We start from the raw sequence: 8,372 nt of genomic DNA, 5'->3' as shown, positions 1-8,372 counted from the left end.
GGGTCCATACTTGGTCCATTGTTGTTTATAATTTATGTTAATGACCTCTATAGAGCCAGCAACAAATTTCATATAATCTCTTATGCTGATGATACCAGCCTGTTCTTTTCCAGTAATGACATTAATTTTCTATTGGATACTATACAGAATGAGTTTACATATATTCATGATTGGTTTTGTGCAAATAAATTGTCACTAAATGTTAAGAAAACTACCTCTATTGTGTTTAGTACACCTTCAAAGCACTTAAATCCTAACATTAATAGTATCAGACTTTGCGGTGTTGATGTTATGCTGTCTAAGACTACTAAATTTCTTGGGGTTTATATAGATAATCATCTTTCTTGGAATAATCATATTCAGAATATTTGTATGAAAGTGTCTAAAGGCGCTGGAGTTCTTAATAGACTTCGCCAAATCATTCCCAGAAGCACATTGGTCACTTTTTATAATACACTCATACTTCCCTATCTTACATATTGTAATGTTATTTGGGGTAGTACCCATGCCTCTAGAATTCAACCCCTTTACTTACTTCAAAAGAGAGCCATTCGTTATATTTGTAATGCGGATTACCTCCAGCATACAGCACCCCTGTTTACTACTCTTAACACTCTTAGTATCTATGATATAAATCGTTACTACGTTGGTATTTTTATTTTCAATTGGTTACATGATAATGCTCCGTCGACTTTTCGCAACTATTTTCAGTTACGTAACGATCCTTATCCCAACCGTGCGCCAAATCAATTGACTGTTCCTTACTTTAGACTTAGGTCTGCACAACTTGGTATTCGTTATGTCGGCGTAAAACTTTGGAATTCCCTCCCTACTACTATTACTTGTTGTAAAACTCTGAACACCTTCAAAACACGTCTTAAAGAGTATCTTATATCAAACTATCATTGATTTTGTATTTTCCTTTCTTTGCCATCTTTGTTCTGTTTTCTCTGTATACTTAAGCTTTCTTTCTATGTTTTATTTGTAAAGGGGTGTCAACGTAAACAAGCTCTGCAGAGCTTCTTGTTGGCACTCCTCAATCTCTTGTTCTCTTATACATTTACCCACGTCTATTGTCATAATTGCATACTTTAATGCGAGAGATTGAAATAAAGTCTTATGAATTGAATTGAATTAAATTGAATTATGACAGCATGCGTTAATTGAAGGGTGTGGTTCTATTCTTCTTTGAGAGGTAGGCTACATCAAACTTAACACAGGTGTCCCCCTCCCCTTTTGAAAATTTTTAGTTTTGAAACGTCCTTAGATGCAATCTGGTGTATATTTTAAGTCAAATTTGATTTGCCGACGGATCTGGAAGTGGTGACTGAAATGGGGGAGGGGTCTAAGGGGAGGGGGTGTCCCCCTCCCCTTTGTAAATTTTTTAGTTTGAAACGTCCTTAGATGCAATCTGGTGCATATTTTAAGTCAAATTTGGCACGGAAGAAGCTCCCGTTCTCCTTTTCTCTATTCAGCTTTCCTTCTTTCTTCCCCTTCCGCTCTCTTCACCTTTTCTCTTTTTGCCGACAGACCCAAAATTTGCCGACAGCGACCAAATTATTGGGGGGGGGGGGGGTGTGACACCCCCCACACCCCCCGCTCGCTACGCCCCTGGTTACATGTTGAATAAGAAAATTCCATTCATCACATGATATATTTTTGGGACGAAATAATTCTGCTGGTTTTGATAATGAATGAAAACAAATTAACTTTATTGTTCAGCACCTTGCTTACATTACTAATTTATTTTTATCTACTGGTATTGATTCCAACCAATTAAAAATAGCCAAAGTCATTCCTGTTGAAAAAAGGTGAAGCTAGTGACAATTATTGTCCAGTTTCTGGTGGATATGTGGAAACCATACCTACGATACACCTTACTCTTGGAGTTTTGGAAGTACTGGCAGATCTGTAAGTACTTCCCTGTACTGTTACATGTTGAATAAGAGAATTCCATCCCATTCATCACATGAAATATTTTTGGGAGGAAATAATTCTGCTGGTTTGATAATGAATGAAAACAAATAAATTTTATTGTTAAACACCTTGCTTACATTACTAATTTATTTGTATCTACTGTTATTGTTTCTGACCAACTAAAAACAGCCAAAGTCATTCCTGTTGAAAAAAAAGGTGAACAATAATTGTCCAGTTTCTGTCTAATAAGGATTTTCCTTCAAGATATTCGAAAGAATAGTTTAAACCGAATTTACAGTTTTGCTAGTACGCATGGTATTTTGTTCAAAGTGCAATACCATTTTCCACAGGACATTCAACTGAGCTGGCTCTAACGGATGCTTTGGATTGTATGTACGATGCTATGGATAAGAACATGATTTCAGTGGGTGCCTTCTTAGATTTTTCGAAAGCGTTTGATACCATGGACCACCAAATTCTGTTTATCTCCTAATGGTATAGAGGCATCGGTCTTGACTGGCTGGAAGAATTTATCAAATTCTGCAATTCACAACTTTCAACAATGTAGATTCAGAGACGATGAAATAATGTATGTGGTGATCCACAAGGATCTATTTTAGGACATTTGAAGTTCTTTTTCCCTTTTTGATGGGATAAGATTTATGTAAATCTGTTACGTCGAGGACTATATATGTTGTGAGTCAGTCTTCATCTTTTTGTCGATACATTTTGTCAGCAAAATTTCCCATTTCTTTTTGGCAGATATGGATGGCATGATGAAATGATAATGACTGCAAATACGTCATTTTAAATCAAGCTGTCTCGAAAAGTCGTCAAGATCGATGTACAAGTCAAGCCTACACTGCAAAAACAAATTGGTTGAATGCAACCAAAAAAATGGTTAATTTCAACCAATTTGATCACTTGTTGTGAGTCCCACCAATAAATTGGCTACCATAACCAACATCAATTGGTTAAGTCATTAAACAATGAAAATTGGTTACATTAACCAATAAAATTGGTTAAGTCCACCAATTATGCAACCAATTTATGTGGTTGACATAACCAATCCTGTTCCTTAACCAATTAATTGGTTATTGGTTGTTGACTTCAGTCAGCTCTCCCTCATCTGTTCCAGCGTCCAGCACTGCAGCTCTCCAGTGTAGGCCAAAAATGAATCGAACAACATTTTTTTATGGTATTATAGCTTTAACACAATCATGTATTGCTCTTGGAACTCTACAACAGCATGCAATTTACATAAAATGATATGGCAAGGATGATATGAGGTATACAGTCAAGGTTAGTTCATTTGCAAAGAAACAATATCGATGCAACAATGCATATAAGATTTTACAATTTTCTGTGCCGACTGTGCGTGTGCAAATAAAGAAAAAAACAACAGGAAATGGAGCTTTTATTAAATAAAGGGCAGGCAAGCACTATGGACGGAATCTGCATTGTTAAAACATTTGCCATTCCAACCTTTCTGAAGAAAGTAAACAGCAATATTGTGCATAGTTTTATAATGAGCACAATAGCCTATCAGAAAAGGGAAACTGCTGTCAAGACAATTTTAATGGTAGAATTCATAATACTGATCAGAGAAACCACTTGGTAAAATGGCTTTAGTTTTATAGCACACTTAGTTGAATGTTTACACTTGAAATCATAAAAACAGTATCATAAAAGTTGCAATAAGGACGGATAGATAAAACATTCCCCAAAAATTCATGTTGCTAAATATAAGGAAAACTATAGCTGTTCAATTTGAAGAAAAGCTTCAAAAACAAACGTTCCCAAGCTTTAATATTCAGAAAACTTCATCAGTTTGAGTAACAACATAACCAAAATTAGTGGACGGACAAATGAATGAAAGATTTTAACCCTTACTCCACTGAAACCTTATCATATAACTCAGGTGGATGTTTAGTATCTTCAAGTAATAAAACAAATGATACTTAAGGAGTACAAACATGGTTATAATAAACAGATATCAAGGGTCAGAAATTCATACTCTAAAACTGCATGCCATAAAAAGTTGGGTGACATACTTTCATGGTATGCATTACATCAGACTTAAATTCAGTCACATTGTAACATGTTAACTTTGCCTGTTTTTTATTCCATAAAAATTTATAAAATTTACAAAAAGGGACATGTAACACCCCCCTCCCTGGTATTGCAAGTATTAATAGTTATGCAACCCGTCCACAAAAACACCAATTTCCAACATTTTCAGTAACTACAGGAAGTGATACATGAATAAGGAGGCTAATTACAAATATTGTCATGCAATGATCTCTTTTCAGACTTGTCAAAAAATATTCAATATCAACTCAATAAGCCCCTTTAATGGCCAAGCAGAAGCCTTGCACATGTCCACCATAGTTTAGTCAGAGTCCAGTCTCAGGATCGACAGCAGTTCTCTTACCCGTGGTGTTACAGAATCATACTGTGTTTCAATATTATAAATGCCTCTCTGCAGAAAGGTCCACGGAGACTTACACTCCAATGGATATTCAATATGGAAGACCTGAAAAGTTTTAAAGCAGACATCTATGCCTTTAACAACTGAGGGCACTGAATAGACAATGTTGTTCAAAAATACAAAGACTTGCTGAACATCCAGAATGGAGGTGCTAATTACTACGACCTGCGGGCAGGCAAGCACTATGGACGGAATCTGCATTGTTAAAACATTTGCCATTCCAACCTTTCTGAAGAAAGTAAACAGCAATATTGTGCATAGTTTTATAATGAGAACAATAGCCTATCAGAAAAGGGAAACTGCTGTCAAGACAATTTTAATGGTAGAATTCATAATACTGATCAGAGAAACCACTTGGTAAAATGGCTTTAGTTTTATAGCACACTTAATTGAATGTTTACACTTGAAATCATAAAAACAGTATCATAAAAGTTGCAATAAGGACGGATAGATAAAACATGAGTTGCCTGGTACAGTGTTACTAGGCTGGTTACTAACCGTGCCTCCAATGACGTCACGAGCTTGATACGCGCACATACGTTTTTTCGCTTTCAGATTTCAGACGGGCTGAGTCTGGCCTGTAATTGGGAATTCACAAGGTCGTATTCCTGTGTTTATGGACGTACTAGTTTAGTCGGGAAAACATTCGCTTTATTTCAAGTTGTACCCAAAGATCATTTACTGAGAAACTTACTTTGGCCGTGTCATACCCACTTTAATGAATTTGACAATTTAATGCATGATAATAACTAACTTGTGCAAACTAAATACAATTGTCATGAGCATTCCTGCAAAAGTCATCACAATCAGAGAAACAATAGGACTACAGTACAGTATTCCATACCCAGTGGTGGCCGCTGGGGTCCTTGAATCTTGGATATTCCTCCAAAATTTTATTCAGCGAAGGTTGCTCATCCCCGTGTATCCATGAGAGCCGTGCTGTTTGTGTCTCCCTCATATATTGCTGTACAGTGTCAGATGGAGCAAGATTATGACGAAGCCAGGCCTTTCTTTCCCCTACTTCATCATCAGTCAGTTCTTGTAATCCTGATAAAGAATACATAAACAAACACAGAGTTATTCTCATGCCATAACAGAATAAAGTAAGCTTTTAAAAACCCTCCACAGTAATGCCTTACACATCTATGTGAGGAGGGAGTTGCAGAAAGTTTTTGCCCCAATTTTGCGTTCACCATACGACTATTAAAGTGATCAACCCTAACGACCATCGTGGAAATCTCTTAGTATGCTGTCATTGTGAGATTTATAACTCTGCATGGCCTGCCATACGCCTGGCGCTTGCAGAAAATTCCTCATCATAGCTTTAAGAGGGATGTAATAACAAGTATCTTTAATTTGAACTTGATGAGAAATTCCAGTTTCAGCATGCATCCTCGATTCAAATCTATGACCTAACAAAATTTCTTCAGGTTGCACGAGTGTACCAGTCGCTAAAAAGTACTTCTTCTCCAGATATTCTGAGTTTAAACCTTGAAATGGTTCACTCAGTGAATCAAAGTTTTCTTCAAGTTTCTCAAGTATGACAGACGGTTCCTCTGGTGAGTCTGCGTACCTCTTAAAACTTTCAATTGTTGAAGCTTTCAAGTTTCCTACAATGTTCTTCACCATACTGGACACACTTTCAATAACAAATGAAGTGCTTGACATGGTCATAGAACTACATGATCTCAATTTTGAAACAAAAAGAGCAGCTTCTGTACAAACACCATGTTCATCAAAGTCTAATATTTCAGGTGAAACTTCACAAACAGGTTCATAATCAGATGTAGACTCGCTATCATTGTCCTGCTGTTGGTTTACATTTGCTGGTACAATCCCATGGTTTTCACAGGGTCCATCGGTAGGCCTATGTGGTTCCTCTTCAGACATTTTATCAGAATGTACATTAACCAAATGTTTTCTGTAGGAACAGTATCTTGTGAAAGTTCGCATACATCCATCCTGGTAACACATGTATGTTGAGGAATCACTATTAATACCATGTAACACTTTTAGATGCCACCGTAAACTTGAAAGGGGCAAATCCCTCTTACATACATAACATGTGTACCCCATGAGCCCAGCCCTAGTCACAGAATCAAAACTACAGTACGAAGAGGAGGCTCACCTTGAGGTCTGCTAGACGCTTCAAAAATTTCAAGCGAGGGCCAGTTTTTGGGATCCATGCCCTTACATCCTCTTCTCCAAGCAAGAATAATGCTTCTTTGTTGATTTCATTTTCTGTTCAGAAGGCAAAAAGACAAGTATATAAGTTGGTCTAATCTGTAGTTAACCCCAAATAGAATAAACATTTACAGAACAGCGGAGTGTAGCAAGTAAAGCTACAGTACAGTATGCCAACTGTAATCCTTTTGCGGAGCTGGATAAAAAATGTTTATCTCCTAGGAAGGGAGTTGAACTAAAATTGTCCACAATTTCTTCCATGTTTCCATGTAAAAAACAAAACTTTCCCTCCACATGCTAAAATTTCCCTTCAAGTAAACAAATATCCCAGGGAGGAGCCTCCCAGCTTCCCAACTCTTTCCACCTATGGCCTTTTGTATCATTTTGCAATTGCCGATTAAATATGGGATATACTGTTCTGTAGCTGATACCGTTAATCACACAATTTAATAGGGAGAATATTGAAGTGTACAGTTGATATTAATAGAGTAGCTTGCACTGTGTGCCTACATAGTGCACTCCACGAACCCTCAAAAACAGTAGTAAACTCAGTGTTCTACAGGAGGGTACATTACAGCAATATAACACACATCAATTTACAAAAGTGGGCTGTCAATCTCATATGGTGGACGTTGGGGGTACTTGGGGGCAGCGATAATTTTTAGGGGGACATGTGACATGCCACTAAACCCACCCTCACCGAGCAAACAGCCCTTTAAGAACTGTCTCATCTATTCCTTTCTAAAATTGTGTGATATACTCCACTCTTGAAACATGATTTAGCATGCTACTTAATCTCTGAGTCTTGTTAATGCAAAATAACTAAAATAAAACACAGTTGATGGTGTGACTGATAAGGCACAGTAGTTTTCTGGAAAATTGAAGAGTGCTAGCCTACTGCAGTACTTGCAACACAATGAGTGCTTGGGTTACGTGCATCTAGTATAGGCTACAATGAGTGACTAGGCTAGTATATAGGCTAGTACGTGGTGCAATGTACTACCATACAGCCCATATGCGAAGGATTGAAGTGGTTGACGGCCCTAAGTATACTTTTCTTCATTATTCCATCCCTCTTCTTGAGCAAGTAGCCCAGGCCTAACATTATAAAAACGTGTTGATGAAAAAAATTCAGCATTCCTAATTCCGTCCTTACACTCAGTTTTCAAATTCCTCTCACATTTCCTAGCTGCTGGGACATTTTTGTACCCAATACTGGCAATAGGCCATTACAATACCATGTACATTTTGGTAAAAAGCGGGGACATTTTGGTTGCTAAAAATGCAGGGATGTTTTGGTCTGGGGACATTTTGACTGGATAGCTACCCTCCAAGTTCCAGAGAAACAAAATTTAAAAAAAAAGTAAGCAAGTATAACACTAGTCCAGTGCTAGCTTAGGACAGACCTCAGCCTGCAGGTACAGTAGTGTACGCAGCACTGTAGGAGGCCTAGGCCTACAGCGCTATTATATCATAATGTTAGGCTTAACATTTAGTGGTAACACTAGGCGAACGTCGCTTGTCATGTCACTAAAGTTGCATTGGTAGGCTAGGCCGTATAACCTTAGCCTACAGTAATGCCAATACATTGATTATTACTGCACAATTTACATAATCTTCTTACCTTCAAAGACTTCGTGAAGCATTTCTAGGTTCCATTCTGTTAGAATGTTCTTCACGTAATGGTCCATGTCGATTAAAATGAGCGGAATTAGCTTAGTTTACCTGGTACACCTTGCCGTTGTGCCTGGAGTGCACTCATCAGTGTTGTGTACGTACG

This window comes from Apostichopus japonicus, chromosome 11 (genome assembly GCF_037975245.1).
Source record: "Apostichopus japonicus isolate 1M-3 chromosome 11, ASM3797524v1, whole genome shotgun sequence".
Taxonomy (NCBI): Eukaryota; Metazoa; Echinodermata; class Holothuroidea; order Aspidochirotida; family Stichopodidae; genus Apostichopus; species Apostichopus japonicus.
This window is presented reverse-complemented; position numbering follows the sequence as displayed.